Here is a 24,340-nt window from a genome sequence, read left to right as displayed (position 1 = left end):
AGAAAGATTACTACTTTCCTCACATTAATAAAGCAAGAATGAACCGACATTTGAATTATTTACTCTTCCCTCTTTGATTCCTGTCTAATTATACTGTGTAATTTTTGACTTGTCTGTAGCCTGTTTGTTGTTGATATGATATGCTCTTATTGCCTGTGTTTTGTCCCTAACAAATAACTTTTTAGCATGCTTGCTGTGTATCTGATTGGTCTCTATTGCATGTGCTTTGTCCCCCACAAAAAAAAACTTAGTTCTGTATTTATTGAACATCATGTAAAGTATTATAATGGGAAAAAATGAGGGATATTTTAACAAAATCTTCTTGAAAGGTTTATGAGGTATTAAGTTATTTGGGCATACTGACCTCAACTTGTACAAAAGAATTCAAATATACACTGTAAATGGAGACTTTTCTCTGTTTAGCGCAGTCCCACTGGACTGGCTTCTCACTGCCTCCTAGTTTCCACAGCCACTTATAAGATAATCACTTGGAGGTTTAATATTAATTGTAACTGTTTGGCCAATGCCTTAGGCATATTTCTGACTAGCTTTTACAATTAAATTAAGCCATTTCTATTAATCTTTGTATTACCACCTTACTGGCAGTTAATGCCCAAGCATATTACTCCTTTTGTGGCTACAGGGTGTTTCCCTGACTCTACCTTCTTTCTCTCCTTATCTTTGTTTGTATTTCCCATCTATCTCTATTCTGTCTAGCTACTGGTTGAAGCAGCTTTATTTATCAAACAATGAGAGAGACATATATTCACAGCATACAGAAGGACATCTTATGCCAACATGCTACCAAGCAACATCTAAATAATGCTTCCAATAAGTACTAGGAATTTGATGAAGAACATTGTTTTTGACCTGTTGGGAGTTTTCAGCAAATGATTACTATTACAAAAATAGTCTGAGTTTGGGGCAAGGAAAAGTAGATGATTTAATATTAAAAATATGTATTAGGTTAGTCTGAAAAAGCTGATTACTTGGTAAGTCCAGGGCAAGTAGGATTGGTTGCTGATTTTTCTTTTAAAAGAGGTTAAACAAGAATGCTAAGTACACATCAGGAATATCAGGCTAAGTCACAAATGCCTTCAAGGTATGTTCCTAATGCTATTGTGAGGCCCAGCACAAGCTCCAGTTTCTTGGAATATAAGAGATATGTTCCTAAAAATATATTACTACTGGAATATATATGGAATAAATGCTTCTCAAATTGTAGTGTCAAATACTGAAAGGTAAGAGTAAAGTTAGGCCATCTTTAATATTCCAGCACTCCTGGTTACAGCTGAGTACATTATTAAGCAAAATCAGCACTATATACCAGATTAAAATCATTGGGAAAGTTGCACATTTTGAATGCTTACTTCTTTGAAAACATGTTAAAGTGGATTTCCATTGGATTTTTTTTTAAAGGCATTTATTGGAGGTGTTTAGGCCTGGTGGAATTGATCTCATAAAAGGGTTTCTGCCCTGTGGGAGAAGTAGTGTGAAGACTATTACCACACCTCTGCCTCCATATCTGTGAGAAGATAGATATCGGTGCATTTTAGTGCATCTAAGTTTCAGATGTTCTGTCATAATTATGGGAAGCAAACCAAAGTAAGCAGGGAGTCAGTTCTTTTCAAAAGCTCAGTGTAGGGATGAGGAGAAACATCAAGTTGTCAAGTATAACAACACTCTAAATAGAAATGAAGTAAATGCAATAAACTTCAGTGTGTTTACCATGCAACACACATTGAATGACAAGTGTCTCAAAGGTGTGTAACGCTGAGTTGAAAAGACAATTAGTTCTGAAAAACTGACTCTGAGTGAGGAAGCCTTCCTTCATCAAAGTATAATGAAACATCACTCAACAAGCAGGCAGGCTCAGCAACGTGCCAGTGGTTTACGTCTTAGACTTCAAGATGAATGTGGTTAAATCACTCACATTTCAGTATCTTACTTACTTGTTTTAAGAGCTATTGAGAACCACTGGCACCTACCATATGAATATGTTGCTTGGGGAGTAGCACAGCTGTAAAGGGCTGTATTAGTTACTTTCTGTTAGTGATAAAACATCACGAGCTAGGAAATCTATATAAACAAGAGTTTAGTTTGGCATTCTGGTTCAGAGGAATAAGTGTCCATTAATTCACAACACAAAAGCAAGGTTCAGGCATGATGGCAGGAACAGGAAGCTAAATGCCCACATCTTCAAATGAAAGTAGGAAGCAGAGACAGAAAACTGAATGCAGGGCAAGACTGCAATCTCTTGAAACCCTATTCCAGTTATCCTCTTCCTCCACCAAATCTGGACATCCAAACATCCCCAAACTGCAAACTGGAAAACAAATGTTCAAAAATCTAAGTCCTACTGGGGACATTCTTATTCAAAGAACTACAGGGACTTCCCTATTACTGAAACAGAAGAACGTATTTATATATTACTGACAACTTTCATTGCAATGAATGCATTTTCATTTCCAATGATACTTTCATTTTGGAGTAAATTGTATGGTTTCTCTTAATCATTCTAAAATTATTTTTCTTCTCTACCTTCCTATTCAGTTTAAGGATGTTTAAGGCGGTAATAATATTCTATCTCTACAATATGCATTTTACTTTACTGCGTAATTTATCATTTTGGTATAATTATTTTTATTAATTTTCTATTCTTAATCTTATGTTATTTTAAGTATCCCATTGATTTTATATTTATTATTAACATATATTTTAATACACAAGATCAATTAGTGGGTATATTCACATGTTTATGTTGTCATGTAATGGAACATGTCCCCTCTCTAAAAGAAAGGAGACTGTTGATCCCACAGATGCTCTTAACTTTCCAAATTGTAAACAGCTTCTCAGTTAAGGTTAGGGAACTTTTTTAACTGACTGAATGGAACTCCTACGTTACTCTAGGCACAGTTCACACACTATTGTACCGTTAGAGAGCAGGGAAAGGGCCTGGAGATTGATAGAACACACAAAAGACCTGGGTCATTTGAAAGGAGATCAGAGGAATGCCATTTATTCAAGCTTAGGAAAATCCTTATGTACCTAGCTGCTGCATGATGGAATTCCCCCGGTGCAGGTGTGAAATTACCACGCCCAAGGTGGAGTAAACAATGTCCCTATAGCTAACCACCAGGAGAGGCAGAGGGAGCACAGGAACAAACAGGATGTTTAGCTGGCTGGCCAAAAACTGTCCTAAAGATGAACCCTGGGAGGAGAGGTCAACCTGGACCCTACAGGTCCCCGTTTTATATAAATTCCATGACAAGGCTTTTCTTAGGTCACATTGGATGTCAGGCAATACCCCTTACCCATCATAGGGAAGTGTCCAGGTCAAAAAACATTTCCTGTTTTAGGTTGGGGCAGCCCCCCAAAACCTTTCCTTTCATTGGCTTATTAGTCACCCATTACTGAGTTCAGCCAGATTTGCGCTGAAAGATCCTTTGGGTCAGTAACTAAGAGGACTCACCAAGTGGCAGCATTGATCTGAGTTCGCCTTTGGCTCTGGCACCATAAAAACATTCCATTAAAGCCACAGTGAAGGGGGTATGAGTTCCATAGGCCATAACTGTGTCTTTTAGTCGCTTGATGTCCTTAAAGGCCAGAGGGTTATGCTGCCTGATCCTCTATCCTTGTGGATGAATAATTTCCACAACAGAATAAATTTGCCTTTCTCTACATAGATTATTTAGTCTATCTTGGATCTCTCAGATTTCTGCCTCTAAGTCTATAGGGGCAGAAGCAGCAGCAAAAGGATTTGAAGTGGCAAGGAATTGATTTTGTGGTGGAGATCTTGTGGAGACATCTGTTTGCTTCCTTCCTTTCTTCTTTATCTAACTTCTTTTTTATCAGTGCGATCCCCTTTTCTAAAATTTCTTCTTCCTCTTCTATATCCCTTCTAGTACTCTTAACTTCCCCCTCCTCAAAGCTCTTAACAGAACTCACAGATTCTACATCCTGAATCTCCTCAAAGGCTTTATTCAAATTCTCTAATTGCTTTTTTACTTTTACATCATCACTGAGAAGAGTATCTCCGTCTAAGCTCCATATTGAAAATATCGCTATGGGAAATTCTCCTGGCCCTCGCTCTTTCAATGCTTTTTGAAGGTCAGCCTTTACCTGCTCCCAATCTGTAATATTAAAGCCCCCTGCGTGTAGAAACCAGGGACTAAACTCTAAAACTGTCTTAATGATCTCTTGTGCTGTCTCAGTTTTAATACCAATGCCTTGCTTCTCTAAAAGAACTATCATTTGGCCCTGTCAATTGGCCCATCAATACTGGAACAGAATTACTTACACCCATTTTCAATTCATGCTCACCATCAATTTCTTACCTGCTGGCCAGCATTTGAGGGCAGTCTCTCAGGGATCCCCTACTGATGGGTCTCCAACTGTAGCTCCTACTTTACACTCAGTACAGTTCGTATGCCACTGTATCGTTCATGAGCTGGGCAAAGGCCTGGAGACTCAAAAAACACAGGAGACCTGGGTCATTCAAAAGATCAGCTAAATGCCATCTATTCAAGTTTAGGAAAATCCTTTCATACTAGCTACTGCACAATGGAATTTCCCCCAGGAAGGTTTGAAATTACCAAGATGGAGTAAACAATGGCTTCATAGCTAAACACCAGGAAAAGCAGAGGGAAAACAGGAACAAATAGAATATTTAGTTGGCTGGCCAGAAACTGTCTTCAAGATGAACCCCAGGAGGAGAGGTAGACCTGGACCCTACAACTGAATGTTTGAAAAGGGTACAAAAACCAAAATAGCTGGGGAGTAATGGTTAATACTAAGAAATGTCCTATGGTCATAGCATTGTTATTAGATACATAAACTGATAGCAGGTATGGTTATCTGCTTAAAACTTTCATAGTATCAAGCAAGTTTAAACTTAAATAAAATACAATAAATTTTAGATCAACATAGTACATGAATGAAAATACAAAATTGTAAAGATACTGTGCTTTCATTTCCCAACCTCCAAGACCCAAATAATTGTACAGAAACAATATTAATTACCACACTGTTTGCCTGATGCCTCAAGCATATTTCTAGCTAGCTCTTACATCTTAAGTTTACCCATTTCTATTAGTTTATGTATTGCTACGTGAATGTGGCTTATCTCATTTTCTACATGTCTTATTTACTCTGCGGCTGGCTGGCATCTGCTTGACTCTGCCTACTCTTTCTATATATCTCTATTCAGAATTCCTGCATGGATTTCCTCTGTGAAGTCACTGGCTAAAACAGATTTATTTATCAACCAATAAAAGCAACACATATAGAGAAGGACACCCCACATCACAAAGTATTACATACCTTTAGGTAACTTGACTGGTTTTTCTGGGCAAGCTTTTTAAATTTTTAAATTTTAAGTTGTCCCATCATGTAGGACAAACAACACAGATTTATCTATCTCTTTTGAGTTTAATCTCTTTTTAGCACAAACATAATAGCATGGCTTACACTAAAATACGGAGTTAAAGGGGTTATTCATTTCATGTTTTGCCAGCAAATTGGTACAAGTAAGAATATAAAATATATAATATAAATTAGGGGAAAAGGAACATTAAATTTAAAAACTTATAAAAAATCATGAAATTCATAATGATGTGGTGAATCCACACTAAGATTTTGCTTTTAATATTATAATACAGTTCTTTGTATCTGGGTCTGTAAACAATTTCAAGCTGATATGTTAGCAGTGGCACAGCTTTTTCTGTTCTATATCCTTGGTAATACAGAGACCTCCCTTCATTCAGAATTCAGAATAATTCAAAACCCCGTACTTCTTAGCATCAGATGTTCTTCATCAATGAGGGGGTTAAACAGTTCCTCCCTGAAGGGGATTAAGAGATGTTTCTGATATTTATTAAGACTTCATTTCTCTGACCATTATATGTTTTTCCCAACTCTACAGAGGCATCCTTTATGGTAGGCATACTTTAGATACCCCAAGTTTAAAATCTTATTATATTTCTCAACATATTTTACTTTACTTATTTCAGCAAAAATGAACACGGTACTTCCCATGCAATAATTGAATGAAAATCATGCCTGGATCTTGACTTTTCTTCACCCATCAGAGCATAGGTTTGAGAGTAAGTCGGGCATAGATATACAAGAAAATTAAAAAAAAAATGGTAGTTGTCTTTTGAAGCCATTTAAACTAGAGACAGAGACATAGACTTAAATGTTTCCTCTTTCTAGATTAGTTTTCAGGAAAATTAGAGATTTATTGTTTCAAATTTCACTTGAAGAAATATTCTAACATAATCACCTTGCTTTGAGATATACTTCTCATATAATTCTCATTATTGTAGAGATGGTTGGGCAGTTAATACCACTTGCAACCTTTACAGAAACCGGGGTTTGCTTCTCAGAACCCACATTAGGCCACTGACAACTGCCTGCAACTATAGCTCCAGGGAACCTGACAGTCTTTTCTGGCTTCCTAGGGCACTTGAACACATTTATGTAGGCAGACACACACACACACACACACACACACACACACACACTATGGAAAAAAAGACATTAAAACAAAGTATAAGTTTAGTAACAAATTAAGTAAGAACTAATAACACAGTAATTATTGGCACTTGAAGAGGTTTTCATTAATAATTGTACAAATTGGAGAACATCAATATTCCCGATTGTAGACATAATTAACTTACAATGAAATTGTAGAAATTCAGACCTTAGATTTGACACTTACTTCTTATGGGGTATAGAGAGATTATATAACTTTTTAAAATTTTTTGCTGTATTAAGAGGCATAGATATTAATAATTATAATAGTTTTTATTATATGGTATGGAAGTTAATTTAAACAGTTTGCTAATTTGAATGCAGACCATATTTTAAATTTTTAGTTCAAAAGTATAGTTACAAAAACATAACATTTGAGAATTGCTAAAATGTATGTAAAGTGTAGTTTATGTGGAGAATATAGTCAATATTTGGCTACACCAATAAAAAATGAAAAGATAAGTTTGTTCGATGAACTGTGCAAGGCATTTAACTTTGTATAAGGAAAGGGCAAGTATTCTATTGGAAAACTAAATATGTACATTTATATACATCTTGAAAGATGGGAAAGATTATTAAAAACACAAAGTTTTCTATTTTCTCGCTGTTTCTATGTCATTTAGTGGGCTCTCTACTACTGAAATCCTAACTATAAGGTACATATATACATTTTAGCCCTAAAATATCAATTACCAATTATAGATATTAAAGGTATGAGACCAAAGATTTTTGTTGTTGGTCTTTTTGTTTTTGATCATATATCTGACATTTTGTAGAATTAAAAAATATATATAGCTAACAAATTTAAAATCACCTTTTCTTTACTTGAAGATGGAGTTTCAGATTTTGTTTTCTTTCTGATATTCTTTTTTGTGAATAACAGACTATGTTCTTACTTAGTGTGTTCACAAATACCTATCTTTTTAAAAATATCACTACCTCTGCCTAAACTATACCAGTATTACACAAATATATAATCTATAGAAACATCAACTCTGAAAATTAAATGTGACTAAAATAATTTTAAATCAACACATCCTTTAACTATAATTTTATTATTTTAAACATAGTGAAATTAGTTGGAAGGAGATATACAATGCCTTGAGAAAATATGGAACATTTAGATTCACATTTACTTCAGGTTATGGAAATATATTAATACAGCAGCAAAAATATTTATGGTAACCTTATTACAAGAACATGAAATATAGTAGGAGAAATCAAAATAATACTTTCTGGTCATTCCATAAAGTTTATTTCCAGGGAACCTTTTTCTAGAGCAGTGATTCTCAAACTTCCTAATGCTGTGATCTTTGATACACTTCCTCATGTTGTGGTGACCCCAACCATAATATTATTTTCATTACTACTTCATAACTGAGAGTTCCCACTTTTATCAGTTGTAACATATATATGTTACATGCAGGATATCTTACATGCAACCCACAGTGGGGCTGAAACCCAAAGGATGAGAACCACTGTTCTAAACAAGGTCTAGAACATTGTGCAGCAGAAACAAAGAGAAGACAAGTCTACCATATTAGAGCAACGCAAATTAAACATGCCCTTGAAAAATCTATTTGGATTGTTTTATGTGTTTCTGTATGCATGCACACACATAGCAACTCACTTGTAGCTTACTTTGAGCTATTGACAGGGTGCTGATTTGATAATCAAAGTATTCATATATATTTAATTGCTTATTGGTCTTATCTTAAATAAATAAATACATTTCTTCCTTTTTCACTTTTAAAGTATATTGATAGCAAAAGAAAAGAAAGTAGAAGAGAAATGAGATTAAATGAACTTCTGGCAAATATCTGGAATTCTTATTGTATTTCATATAATCTTTCTGAAAAAAGCATTGTACTGTAGCAATGAACAGACTCTACCTTAAGGTGTCACCTTCTATTGTCTGTAACATTGAGATTCAACCTATTATGTTGATCCTACCGATGCAAGAGCATGAGAAATTTTTCCATTTTCTGATATTTTCTTCAATTTATTTCTTCAAAGACTTAAAGGCACAACAGGTCTTCCACTTCTTTGGTAAGTTTTGACCCAAGATATTTCATGTTTTTTGTGGCTATTGCAAATGGTAATGTTTCTCTGATTCCTTTCTCAATCTGTTTATCATCTGTATATATAGGAGGGCTACTATATTTTTTGAATTAATCTTGTATCCTGCCATATTTCTGACGGTATTTATCAGCTTTAGGAGTTCCCTCATTGAATTTTTAGTGTCAGTTATGAATATTATCTGAAAATAACAAGTTTGACTTCTTCCTTTCCAATTTGTTTCCCCTTAATCTCCTTTTGCTCTATTAGTGCTTTAGCTAAAACTTCAAGTACTATGCTGAATAGATATGGAAAGAATGAGCAGCCTTGTCTTCTTCTGGGTTTTAGTGAAATTGCTTCTGAGTTTTTCCTCATTTAATTTGATGTTGGCTGTTGGCTTGCTATATATTGCTTTTTTATGTTTAGATATGCTCATTGTATCCCTGATCTCCCCAAGACCTTTATCATGAAGGGGTGTTAGATTATGTCAAATGTTTTTCCAACATCAAATGAGATGATCATATGGTTTATTACTTTCAGTTTATTTATATGGTGAATTACATTGATAGATTTTCTATACTGAACCATCCTTGTATCTCTGGGATGAAGCCTACTTGATCATAGTGGATGATGGTTCTGATGTGTTCCAGAATTTGGTTTACCTGTTTTATATTGAGTATTTTTGCATCAATGGTCATGAGTAAGATTAGCCTATAATTCTCTTTCTTATTTGTGTCTTTCTATGGTTTTGGTATCAGTGTAAATATAGCTTTGTAAAAGTGTTCAGCAATGTTCTTTCTGTTTCTATTGTGTGGAAAAATTTCAGGAGTAACCACAGCAAAGCACTAGACTGAGCTCCCAAAATCCAACCAAAGACAGGGAGGAGCAATAATATGAGCAAAGGGGCCAAAACCTTAGTGGAAAAAACCCTTGAAACAGCTTTCGTGAGCTAATGGAAGTTCACTGAATCCAAACTGACAGCTGGGAAATCAGGATAGGACCAAACTAGGCCCTCTGCATTTCTAGCAGACTTTTCTTTTTTTCTCAAAAAAAAATGTTACTCTTTCATTTCTTCTTTCTAGGTCTGTGTTATGAAGATTTCCTGATGGAGGAGTGTCTATGTGTTACTTTCATTATTAATAAAGATACTGCCTTGGCCCTTTAAGAGAACAGAAAATTAGGTAGGCGGAATAGACAGAACAGAATTCTGGGAGAGTTGGGGAGACAATTCAGGCAGTCGCCATAGTGAGTCGCCATGATTCTCCTCTCTGAGATGGACGCAGGTTAAGATCTCTCCTGGTAAGCCACACCTCGTGGTGCTGCACAGTTTACTAAATATGGGTTAAAGGAAGATGTGAGAATTAACCAATAAGAGGCTACAGATAATGGGCCAGGCAGTGTTTAAAAGAATACAGTTTCCGTGTAATTATTTCGGGTGTAAAGCTAGCCGGCGACCGGGTGGGGGGACGCAGCCCCACCGTTCTTTCTACAATTTCCACTTGTTACTTTCTCCAGAATTCCCATCTTCATCCTGTAGCTGTCTGCTCCTAAGTGGCCAACCTCTATAATGGTTTCACTTACAGAGCACTGATTTTTATTTCTTTCCCTTCTTCAATCTTATCTTTTGGGATACTACCACAATTTATAGTTTGCCTGCCCTGAGCTTTTTATTTTAAATTCTAATGAAATGTTTCTCTAGATTCTATATGAACCCATTCTTAATTGTTTTATGTTGATGAGATTAACAACTGCCTTATGGTACCTTAAACTCTTCAGTATCATCTAGATATCACAAAAAAACAATCTAATCTCTGACCATCTTACTGCTGAAAACATAATTCATCTTAACTCTGAAATTCATCAGCAAGCAAGACAGAAAATTGAGTAGCATTTGTTTCTATCTTTTGTCTTTTACTTCTTTTTTTAAGCCACACCCTGTACAATACTCATTGACACATGTTAAAGAGACAGAAGTGATACCACTCTGCAGACACGACTGCACTTGCAAGTTCATGATACATAAGTCTATTTTGAAGTATGCAGGTAAAGAGAGAAAAGGGGGGCAATTACCATCTATCCAGGTGTTTTGCAATTTAAAATAGGCATATGTTAAATTGCCCCAATGTGTCAGGAATCTTTTTTGTATTAAATTCTTTTGATCATTTGATCTATACTTTCTGGCCATGAGAGAGGTACTTAGATATATGTAAATATGAGTCTAAACCTAAGACAACCTGTTGAAGAATATGTATCTTTCAGCAAGCTGATTCTGGTATTTGATATTTGAATTCCTGTTATGTAAAATAAGGATGATATCAGAGACTTGGAGTATGTTGAATACCAAAAAAGCACAATATGTTAAAGCTTAAGTCCTTCTGCAGCCGTAAGAACTGGTCAATTGTGATAAACACAAATATACAGCAGGAAATGTTTGAATAGGAGAAACATTTTAATTAAAACAAGATGTGCACATGGTAATTCCAAGAACCAAAAGAGAAAAATAAATGAAACAAGGACAAAAACCATTGCTCACAACACAGTGAGAACTAAAGGATGGTAAAGCATAAATATTTGATGACTATATAAAATATAGGAATTAAAAACTTGCTCAAAAATACTTTTTCTTATACATTCTCCACCTCTACCTTACTCTGCTTGATTATCACCTTGTACTTGATCTGTATACTCCTCCACTCTGCTTTCTATTTTTTGAAGAATTTAATTAATTATTTTTGGAAACAGATTACTTCTCATACAATATATTCTGATTACAGTTTCCCTTCCCAAAACAGCCCCCAGGTCCTCTACACTTCTTCATGCATGCAAATTCACATCCTTTAATTAGAACACATGGACATCTAAAAATAATATAAAATAAAATCAAAGAAAACATGATAGACCAAAATAAAAAGGGGGGAAGGAGCCAAAATAAAATGACAAAATAAACATGTGAGATTTACACACAAATAAAACCAATAAAAACAAAGTTGGAAACTATACCGTATTAGCAAAAGATCTGTATGGGAGAAAAGAATCCAAGATATAGCACTTTGAGACAAATTTCCTACATAAATAACATTGAGTTAATTTTGTGATAGTCATCTACTGCTAGGCATTGATCATGCCCTTAAGAGTAATTTGCATATCCACTGGGACTCCATTGTAGAAAACTATTTTTTTTTTCTGTGCAAATGTGTAAAGCTTCTGGGTTAGGGACAAGGGTTTAAGTCCATGTCTTCACTAGTACTGCATCCAGAACAGACTAAAGAAAACCCAATGTATATTGGGAAATTTCTGTGAGTTCATATGTACATCATTCCTGTTGTGTCCAGAATGCCTTTTTTTCCTTCTTCTTCTTTTCTTTTCATCCCCTTTGGCTGTTTCAATTTTTCTGTATCCTCTTTCACAGAATTCCCTGAGTCTTGAGGGGAGAAAATTATAGAGATACCCATTTAGGACTGAATGTTCCAAGATTTCTAAATTTTTTCACATTAATCTGTTGTGGGTCTCTGTTTTGTTCCCACCTACTGAAGGAAGAAGGTTCTCTGATGATGCCTCATTGATCTACAAGTATAGCAGAATATCATTAGGAGTCATTTTATCGCTACAGTTCTTTAGCAGAAAAATAGTACAGGGTTTTCCTCTAGAACAATGGGAAATCTAGTCTCAGGTTCTTGGCAACACAGACAGTGTTCACATGAGTTCCATTTTATGTACTGATCCTTAACTCCAGTCATCTATTGGTTGATTACTCCCACTACTTTGTTGACACTATTTCACGTCATTTTACATTTAAGTCACTATGTTGTTGTAAGGAGGCTACTAGTTAGTTCCTGGCTACTTAGGCCTGAAATAATCAAACAGAAACTGTATTAATTAAATCACTGCTTGGCCTATTAGCTCTAGCTTCTTATTGGCTAACTCTTACACATTAATTTAATCCATCTCTATTAATCTGTGTATTGCCACATGGCTGTGTCATACTGGCTAAAGTTCTGGCAATTGTCTCTTGGGGCTTCATGGTTTCTCTCTAACTCTACCTCCTTTCTTCTAGTATTTTGTTTAGTTTTCCCCACTTGTTTCTCTTCTCCTATAGTTCTGCTATAGGCCCAAAGCAGTTCCTTTATTAACCAATGATATTCACAGCCTGCAGAGGGGAATCCCACATCACCTCCCCTTTTCTGTTTAAATGAAAGGGAAGGTTTTAACTTTAACATAGTAAATTTATATATAACTAAAGACTTACAGTTATAATATTTATATCTACTTTAATTTTATCATAACTAAGGAAAATTAACTATAACTATAAATTCTTCAACTCCGTCAAAGACTCCAGAAGGATATAATATTACCTAAGTAAACAGGAAGTACATTGTAAGAAACTTCCAAAACTCTAGAATGACAGAGACATCTTGCTTACTGAACAGTCACCCAAAGTTCTTCTGTACTGCTGGGGCATCCAATCTTCAACCTACAGGTTATCCCGCAGACTTTTCCATGAAGCAGGAAATTTCAAAAACAGTTCTTCCTTTATTGGCAATTTGTCTGTGTCCTGCAGAATGTCTGGCAGACTTTTACATGAAGCAGGAACCCCAAAGGATCGTTTCACCTTTAGACAAGTTCAGCAGTCATTTCTCTGTGTGTCCTGTATGTCCAGTTTATCAAGCAATCTAGACAAGAGCAATTTCTTGCCCAAAATGGCTAACCAACTCCATAATATGGTGCCCATATTCCTCTTGAAGTAGTTGTTAATGCTGCCAGGAGCAGATGTGTCTCTTTGTCATGAAAAGTTCTAAGTTATTAAAACATTTTAAATGCCATATTCTGAAGGTCTCTAAAAATTTGAAGAGACAGAGTTAGAGAGAAGCCATGTGGCCCCACCGGAGATAGGCACTGGAACATATAACAAAATTGTTCCTTTATTAACCAATGATATTCACAGCATACAGAGGGGAGTCCCATATCACTTTGTAGAATCTAAGTTTGGAGCTGAATTGTTGTTTCCCTTTCTCTTCTGGTTTTTTGCAGAGTGTCTTCCTGTACTATGAAGGATGATTAGCATGGATAGGCTTTAGGTAAGCACAAGGTTGACTGTTTCTTGAGATATGTAGGTGTTGTCTTCAGCAAAAGGGCCTTACTATCATTTTGTGGAGAGAACAATACCCTTGCAATAGCTTGATTTGTTTGAGGTTTCAATGGGGTCCCTTTGACCAACACCCTGATTTGTTAATCAAAACTAGAGGTTTCATTTGTTGGTAATAAATGTCTAATTGGGACTTTGTCTCCTCTGTTTGTTGTCCCTCCCTCTTTGGTGATTCCACTTTAGATTTCTTTCACATTATACATTTTTTTATTTCTTTTTTTATTTCATTTCACATTCCAAACACAGTTATCACTTCCAACTCTCCTCCCACCCCATAGGACTGAACTAGACCCTCCATATGTGGGAGACAGTGGTGAAGTTTGCATTATCTGAGGGGCCCCTGACAATAGGACCAGGATCAATATCCCTGGTGCTTGAGCTAACTTGTAGGAGCATATTTCCTATGGTGGGATGCCATTCTCAGTCTTAATACAGGGGGAAGGACTTGGTCCCAACTCAACTTAATGTAACAGACTTTGTTGACTCCTCATGTGAGACTTTCCACACTTTACACTTTTTAAGAAGCTTTTACTAGAATAAGATTCCATGTGATCCATCAGATGGTCTATAATTTTAGCTGTTTCTCCTTTTACTCCCTCCCTCCCTCTCCTATTTCCTTTCCATCCAACTTTTGGTCCACTTATTCTACACCCTCACCCTGTTTGATTAAGTATTCTTACCAGATTTCAACTAACTCATTTTCTGATGCTAAGACAACACAGGTGGTAAATTTAAAACAAAAAAGCGATAGTTAAACTTCATTGTCAATCACAATTTCCTTTGCATGCTCAATGTAACTCAGCTTATATAGTTTTTTTATTTGATATGTCTGTAAAAAATATCAAATAGAAGTCATTGCCTTGGGAAGTAGTATTTTCTTTCTAAAACAACTTTCTGAACTTCATTTTCCTTCCTTCTCTTTTTTTTTATTTCCTGTGGAATGTCACAAAGAGGTTCATTTACCAAGCAGTTTGTCGATGCTCCCACTGTGTCACAGACCATGCTGAGATCAGGATACATACTTGGCACATGACTAGATTGGCCTTTATCTAACATATGGAAGCTTGGCAAGCAAACACAAACTGGGACTTCATAAAAATGTATCTGTGCCTGAGAACACCTCTGTAATGGAGCCAGAAAAATATTTGAAAATATTCAATGTTCTGTTAATTTTTGATAATTGGTAAACTAGAATAAATTTTTGGTATATTTTCTTAAGATTTAGATTCATAACTTTAAATTTCAGAAAATGAAAACAATTAAACTTTTCTGCTGAGGTCTAATATAAAACATTTTTCATGATTCTAGAGCCTGCAATGTAAAAGACTGTATGAAAGCAAGCTCTTTCCTCTTAATCATTCTGAAATAAATATATTACTTACACTTTAAAACTATAGCAGATATAGTTGTTGCCAACCAGATTTCCACATTATTATAATCTATATCATTACCGAAGGAATTTTAGCAGCCATTAGTTAGTCATACAATACATGGACTTTAGTTTATGATAATTTTTAAATAAATTACTTTGCATAGCAGTTTACTTATAAAAGACACAACAATGTTTTTAAACTTTGCAATTATTAGGATGTGTGTGAAGACTGCAAATGCATTTTTTAAAAAAAACAGTTCTTCAGAGACACTATCTTTCTGAACTATTCAGAGCCCTTTTCTTCCTCCAAAGAAAATTGTTGTGGGATACCAAACAGAGAAGATTACTCAGACATCTATTTAAGCCAAAAGAGAGTCTTTATTAACCAACTGGTGTCAGTATTGCAAGTTTGTGATCACAGTGTCATATGGAGCCTTTTCCAGGGAGAGTTTTTAGGCACAAATCCCATACTTGGGACTGGTATACTTCATTTAGCCAGAACAGTTAGGTAAAAGCAGAAGCCAAAAAGCAAAGTTAGTAAATTTATAAAACTCCCAGAACTATGCATTTTGGTAGATCATGTCTTTGTTTTCATTTGGGCAGGTGGTGCTGTCTACATGCTGAATTTTATGGCCTGAGCAGTACTCCCTTCATGGAGACAGTTGTGTTAAGATCTGGGAGTTTACAAAGTTTTGGGTCCCTGTTACAGAAATTCCACCTACAATGATTGTTATCACTTTTTTTTTTCAATGAAATGAAGGGAAAACAGTTTTAATGCTCTGGTTTCATCCTTTGTGGATGAAGCTTTGCTTTTTGTTTTACATGGCTGTTTTAAACATTGGCTCTTTCTGTGTAACTGTACAGCAAATAAAATTGGAAAAATCTTTGCCCCAAATATTGCCTATAAGAGAAATAAAATTTAAAAATTAAATTAAACATTTTTCTCTTTCTTTAACTATTAAAACTATTTGATCATTCATATTAGTCAATAATCACTTCTGTTTTCCACTATCAAATTCTCTAGTCCATGTTAACTATTGTGAATTCTTTCCAAGTTGAATCATATCATAGTATCATAGTGTGGCCATTATTCTCTGAACATTAATTACATGTGTAAATAGTTTGGCCAGATTCAAAATTCTATGGTATTGATATTTTTTAAATTCTTTTGTTTTAAAATATAGCTTAATAACATGAAGATGATATTCTTCATTATGCCTTGTTTCTAATGTTAGATATGCTTAAAACAATATTTATTTTTATTAATTTTATGATGTATCAAAAATAGAAAATAGATTTTAAAAATGGTGATAAGTAAATGATTATTTAATTAATACCTTCATGAAAAAATAAAATATCATAGATAAACTATTAACATTAAAATTATATAAGCTCCTTGGATATATTATCTACAAAATATAGAGTTGAACTAAGTGTGCTTTTAAGTATCATTTATTTCTGTATTTTTATTTTTCTATGCACTATTCATTTACTCACACAGTTGTATGACAGTACAAAAAGAGAAACATTACTGTAATCACATACTTTGCTACTAAATTGGCTACAGAAAATGTTTTCCTTGCCGTAATATTTTAATGTGCTTGATATTTGAGCAACCTTATAATCACTACAAATTCCAAATACAATTTCTAATCTAAAATTTTCTAACAAAGAACTTTTATATATAATTGATATACCATTTAAAGGGGATTCTAAAATGTTGCAAACTTCTATTGACATTATGCATTAGTGATAATCACAATGTAGGAAAGATAGATATATTGTCTTTAAAGTTGCTTTTTTCAAAATGTCATCATTTCAGTAACCATAGACATGACCACACAGAGGAGTATGTGAGAGTTTATATCTCCCTCCTTACTAATTCCATTATCCTTTCTCAGCAGGTAAGAGAAAAAAATCACCTTTTATCTTTATTTTCTAGCAATGAGTTCAATGCTCTTATATTGCCAATGAAAGATAAAGCAATTTAGTCATTGATTTGTAACTTATGTGGCTCTTTTAATTTTTTTTAGCCTATTTCCATATGCCACCAGATGGGCTTGCTGACATTACATAATCCATCAAAAGAAAACCTCTTGATATGAAGTAGGGCTATGCATCCAGGCAAAGCTCTGACCAATTGTGTACTTGAATCTGACTATAAATACAAGCACTAGAGCTTGAGAAGAAACAGCAGGGCAATGCTTTACAAAATGGCATTCCTTGATCCTTCTTAATTTAGGAAAGAGGCCATCCATCACCTTCTCCTGAGGGGGAAAATTAGTACATGATATTTAACTTACATAATTGGCAGGCAATAAAAGTAATTGTTTTCTCTTAACCAGATGGATTATTTCATAAATTGCACTATATTTTTTTCAACCTCAGAGGAGAGTCAATAAAATGGTTAGGTGACTTTCTTTAGCATAAATAATATGCTAAGTATATGATATAGAAACACAAGTATATCTTCAGACCACTTTCCCTTTTTTTCAGAAGAGTTCAACTATGAGGTTTTTATTTGTACTTATCTCTATCTAAAGATTTGAGTTACCATTCATGCTGAGCAAATTAATGTGCAAAGACTTCTAGATCCAATTTAACAAGGCTAAGACAAACACTGATAATTAGATAGTGTCTGATTTAGATTAGCAATGCTGTGGTAAAACATTATGACGAAAAACAACTCGGGGAGGAAGTGGTTTATTTCAACTTATAATTTTAAGGAATAAAATTTAGGGCAGGAACTCAAGGTAGAAATCTAGAAGAAGAAACTGAAGCAGAAGCAATGGAGGGCTTCTTACTTTCTTGATCCTCATGTTTTTTTCTTTACATACTCCAGGATCACCTGGTGTGCAGGAGGACACCATTCACAGAGGGCTGGCCTCTACCATATCAATCTCTAATTGTGAAGATGCCCCAAGTCTTGCTTATAGACCAGACTTATAGAAATATTTTCTCATTTGTGGTCTCCTGTTTTCAGATATGTCAAGTTTTGTTCCAAGAAGATTTTTTTAAAAGAAAACAGTATGAACGGTTGTGTTCAGAGTCAATCAAGTTTGTAAAAATGTGTGATCAAAGTTTGTTCCTGGAAATTCTCAAAGTTATGGGCAAACATACCTTTTGAATCATATAAGACACAAGATACTTGTTTCTAAAAAAATATAATCATATGCTGCTTTAAAAATAAGGACAATTCTTTATTTTTCTGTAAAACACAAGCTTTAATTTTTGATTTATTATTTATATATAATGTAATTTATTACTATTGATATTATGTGTTATTGTAGTGAGGAGCTGCGGGCAGGCCTGCTTTTCATCCTGCTTAGCTCACGCATAGCCCCAGAAATAACAACACACAAACTGTATTCATTAAAACGCTGCCTGGCCCATTAGTTTCAGTCTCTTATTAGCTAATCCTCACATCTTGCTTTAACCAGTATTTAGTAATGTGTGTAGCACCACAAGGTGGTGGCTTACCAGGAAAGATTCAGCATGTATGACCTGGTGGCTGCCTCCATGGCATCTATCCCAGAGAGGAGAGGCATGGCGATTGCCCCACTTCCCTCATCCTTCCAGCATTCTGTTCTGTGAACTCCACCCACCTAAGGGCTGGCCTATCAAATGGCCAAGGCAGTTTCTTTATTAACCAATGAAATCAACACAAAACAGAAGACCCTTCCACATCATGTTATTATAATTTATTATTATTTATCCTATAATTATCAAGAAAATTATCATTGTTCAGGTGTTCTGAATCTCATATTTAGTCCTAGGAATTTAGTCCCATTAATTTCCTTTTCACTATAGGTGGAGGAAGGGCTGTTTTTAATATTTTTGGATACATTCTTAAGGCTTGAAAAATGTTTTAATTGTACTTCATAAATTATGTGTGTGTGTGTGTGTGTGTGTGTGTGTGTGTGTTTGGATGTATGTGTGTAAACCTGGTCATACACATAGCTGTGTATGATCTGTGGAGGTCTGAGTACAGTTGATGGCAATTATTTCTCTCTTTCAAATTTGTAGGTCCTGAGACCACATTCAAAACATCAAGCTTGGTGGCAGGTTCCTTTAATTGCTAAATCATATTCATGACAAATTTTCTCAAGGTTTGAATGCATTTTTTTTACTATAGGGAAGCATGTCAGACACATAATACTTTTTACTCATAGAATAGGTGAGTATTCAGTACACATGGTTAAAGTAGTGCCCCACTGGTCCTTCTTCACTCTAAATTGACTATTTGCTTTTTACAGTTATTAATTATTTTAATAATTAAATTATTTTAGACCTGTACATATTCATATGTGTTTTAATTTTTTGTTAGTTTATAATTTAGATTTTGATCTACAAAGTAATTTAAAATACTTTTATACTTTGTGTGCATGAATATCCTACTTATTTTGTGGTAATTTTCTGAAAATAACAACTACTGCCTGTAGCAGAGACCTCTCATTTTTACACGATTCAAGTGGTCATATATTTTTGGGTTTTTCATTAGAAAGCATTTTAACTGATTTTTTTTTTGTAAGGACATAAAAAAAATTAAAAAGCTTTGCTTGGTCAAATTTTGGCTTTGATCTCTTTGTAGCACCAAGAGTTAGTTGGAAACAGGGACCTTTGCAAAAGTGCAGACCCAACTGTCCCTAGCAGCTAGCCCCCTTTCAACACCCAGCTTTGTGGTCTAGACAAGAGCAGAAATAACTGCTTGTGGGGAGGGTGGGGGCACACATAGAAGCAGAAGTAGTCCATACCCTGTACTCAGCAAAAACAATCCCCTTGACCCTAAATAAACCTGGCTTGCAGTTTTTGCCAATATATGTTAACCCCAAATGAGGAACGGGAGCTCTCCCTACTGAGCTGTATGTATCTAATGGGGATGTCCAAGCTAGCTGGAAAGAAAATGAACCTTGCTTTTGCATTCTGACTTGACTGTATTCCAAGGGTCTCTTTGGGGGTCTCAACTTGGGCACAATAGTTTTAATTTTCCATTTCTATACAATGATCAAGTACATTTATTTTCAAGTAAGCACAGGCCTCTGTAATGATAGTTCAACAGCATAGTCATTCTATGCCATGAATGCTTCATTATCAATCAACAGCTCTCTGGAGTTAAGCTTGATTCTTGAAACTCTTTATAGTTGTTGTGCTGTGTTTTGTTTGTTTGTTTTGTTGGTCAAGTGAGTAAGCTGTCTTTTATTTTAGTTTAATTTTTATAGTTTTTATTGAGCTATATATTTTTCTCTGCTCCCCCCCCCCTTCCTGACCCTTCCCTTTCTGCCTCCTCCCATGATCCCTACGGTCCCAATTTGATCAGAAGGTCTTGTATTTTTCTACTTCTCATATAAGTTAAATCATGTATGTCTCTTTTAGGGTCCTCTTTGTTGTATAAATTCTCTGACATTGTGAATTAAAGACTGGTTTTTCTTTACTTTGTGTCTAAAAGCCATTTACGAGTGAGTACATATTATATTTGTCTTTCTGAGTCTGAGTTATCTCACTCAATATAATGTTTTCTAGATCCATACATTTGCCTGCAAATTTCAAGATGTCATTATTTTCTTCTGCTGTTCAGTGCTCCATTGTATAAATAAAGCACATTTTCTTTATCTATTCTTCTGTTAAGGGGCCTTTAGGATGTTTCCAGGTTCTGGCTCTGACAAATAATGATGCTGTGAACATAGTTGAGCACATAGGTCTGATTGAGCAACCTTTGGGTATATTCCCAAAAGCAGTATTGCTGGGTCTTAAGGTAGGTTGTTTCCTAGTTTTCTGTCATACTAATTCCAAAGCAGCTGTACAAGTTTACACTTAAACCAACAATCAAGGAGTGTTCCTGCTACCCCACGTCTTCTCCAGCATAAGCTCTCATTAGTGTTATTAATCTTGATCATTATTATAGGAATAATATGGAATTTCAGTTGTTTTGATTTGTATTTATCTGATGGCTAAGAATGTTGAACATTTCTTTCAGCAACTTCCAACCATTTTGAGTCCTCTGTTGAGACTTCTCTGTTTAGGTCTGTACCCATTTTTTACTAGACTCTTTGTTCATTTGATGACCAATTTCTTGAGTTCTTTGTATATTTTGGAGACCAACCTTCTGTCCAATGTAGGGCTGGTGAAGATTTTTTACCCATTCTATAGGCTGCCATTTTGTCTTGTTGATCATGTCCTTTGCTTTACAGAAACTTTTCATTTTTAGTGGGTTCCTTCCATTTATTAATCATTTCCCTCAGTGGCTGAGCTACTGGGGTCATATTTAGGAACTGGCCCCCGGTGACAGTGCGTTCAATTATACTTCCCACTTTCTCTTCTATGAGGTTCAGAGTGGAGTCAGGGAGATGGTTCCAGTCAAGCAAGAGATAACTGGGCATTCCTTGAGGTTGTTCGGTGCTCCCTGAGGTCAGGCTCCTAGAGGTCATTCTAGGACGGTGCTCGGGGTTGCTCCCATGGACCTCGCTTCCTTGGATAAGCTCCCGTGGAAGTCATTGTCTCAGGCCTAGTCCTGCAAAAGTGGATGACTTGGATCTGCTCCCATGGAATTTGCTGGCTCTGTTCGGGTCCCATAGTGGTCGCTTGCTGGCTCTAAATATTTCAATGTAAATTATATTAATTTATTTAAAATATCTATAAAAATTTGTTTGACATGTTTTAAAAGCCTCTAATAGATTATGCTTTTATGAGAATAGGCAATATAAATTAAGTTTTACTTTATTTTTCTTGATAAATAGTCAATTACCATAACTTTGGCAGCTTTAAACAGCAGTCCATTCTTAGCAAATCGCTTTGTTAATTAAATACCTGACAAGGTATATTTAGTTCATGTGAGATACTGTAAATAAACAGAGTTTTCTTAGGGTGTGGATCATCCATTTTTTCAGGATGTTCTGATCTCTGAATTTCCCAAGTTTAGGAAACTTTTAACTTTATAGTAGGGACTGTATTCATACTCTCTTTTGTAAAATGTGTAATAATATGATATATGCAATACATATTATATGAATTTAAGATGGAAAATATGGGTTATATACCCAAGGTATTAGGAGGCTGAATTTAAAATGTCAGCTGCACTGAGGTTTTGTCTGAAAGCAGTAGGAAATTCATGCTACTTCCAGCTGAAGCTCATTGATAAAATTTGACTGCTTTAACATATGAACTGAGGTCTCCATTTCCCACCCTGCCTCAGCAATCAGCCTTGGGTTATCCTAAAGTCCTAAAGACTTATCTAGTCTTACATCTCCTATCTTTAATAACCATCAAACCCTTCTCATGATTTCAACCACTAATTTTATCTATCTTTGATTTTCTACTCTGAAAGGTCTCATATTACTTGGTGGGGCTGGCCCATATACCGCTCCAAAATAAAACTAATTCTTTTCAGAGTTCACATGATTAAAGCTCTCTTTAAAACCAGACAGCTTAAGGTTTGATTGACTATGTACAAAGAGCCTGGGAAGCTTGGTATCATTTTATAAATTTGACTACCTCAAAATATACTAATTAGATCACTTCATTCTTCCATATGTTGACATGACCACATTATGTCTTCTTTCTTATTTGTTTTAAAAAAATCTGAATATATACATATTAAAATGATTGGTGATTGATTTTTCACATATTAAAGTAACACTGAATTCTGATGATAACTAAAGCATACTTTTCATGAGTTATCTTTGTTTCTGTTCCTATCCTTTTATTAAGTTTTTGTGTACAATTTTTTAATCAAAGATATTGATATTTTGTTTCTTTACACTTGATGTCAGCTGGAAGGCTGGGAATCAATGCTGTTCTTTTACATAAAAGATTTGTTTCTGCTTACAAAATAAAGGCAATGCTGAAAAAAAACCACTCTGTTCTTAGGTCATACATTTTTCTTTATTCTATTTCCCAGGATAACTATAAAAAAGGAGTATATGCTGAACATTATTTCACATTTGTAGTGTTGTCAAACTTACCAGTGAAGTTATGTATATTTGAAGAGGAAACTCTTTGGATAGGTATCTATTAAGAATACATGAAGTTTCTTAGCTGTGGGTCTCTGCATCTGCTTCATTTAGTTACTGGTTGAAGGTTCTATGATGAATGGCAATTAGGGTAGTCATTAATCTGATTACAGAGGAAGGGCACTTTAGGAACCCTCCCCACAATTGCTTATATTCTTAGCTTGGGTCATCCTTGTAGATACCTGGGAATTTCCAATTCCTTGTTTCTTGCTAACCATATAATGTCTCCCTTTTTCAAGATATCTCTTTCCTTGCTCTTTCTTTCTGTCCATCACCCAACTCAACCTTTCCCCATCCCCCATGTTCTCCCTGCTGCTCCCCCTTTCCAGCAAAGAACTGAGTCTAACTATTGGAGCCCAGCAATAGAGAGGGAGAAGTGCTATTAGCAGGAAGTGGGACAAGACCATGATGTGAAAATCCACATAAAAATTTGAACGGAGCTAGTGGGAGTTCACTGAGTCAAGACTGAAAGCTGGAGAACTGCATAAGACAAAACTAGGACATCTGAATGTGGGTGACAGTTGTATGGCTTGGGAGTTTGAGGGGCCACTAGTAGTGGTGCCGGTATTTATCCCTAGTTCATGAACTGGCTCTTTGGAACCCATTCTCTAAGGAAGGATACCTGTTCAACAAAGATTCAGAGAGGAGGGTCTTGCTCCTCTCTTAAGTGATGAGATAGACTTTGTAGACTCTTCTTTGGAGTCCACACCCTCTCTGAGGAGTGGATAGGGGAAAGGTGGTGTTGATGGAGGGAGGGTCTGCTTTTCACCCCAATACACAGTAACTTAGCCACAAAATAATCACACAGAAAATGTATTCATTTAAACACTGCCTGGCCCATTAGTTCTAGCCTCTTATTGGCTAACTCTCACACCTTGATTCAACCCATTTCTAATAATCTTTATGTTACCACATATGGTATGGTGGCCTACTGGGAAAGATTCAGCATGTCTGACCTGGTGTCTCCATGGCAGCTCTCTCTGACTCTCTTCTTCCCAGCATTCAGTTCTGTCTACTATGCCTACCTAAGTGCTGCCCTATCCAAAGGCCAAGGCAGTTTCTTTATTCATCCAATGAAAGCAACACATAGACAAAAAAAAAAACCTCCTATACCAGGGTGGGAAGATGATGGAGGAGCTGGAGGATGGGATAGGGAGGAAACTGGGATTGGTACATAAATTAAGATAGTTATAAAAATAAAATAATAAAATCAATATCTAAATATCA

The sequence above is a fragment of the Arvicola amphibius genome, chromosome 10 (genome assembly GCF_903992535.2).
Source record: "Arvicola amphibius chromosome 10, mArvAmp1.2, whole genome shotgun sequence".
In the NCBI taxonomy this organism is placed as follows: domain Eukaryota; kingdom Metazoa; phylum Chordata; class Mammalia; order Rodentia; family Cricetidae; genus Arvicola; species Arvicola amphibius.
This window is presented reverse-complemented; position numbering follows the sequence as displayed.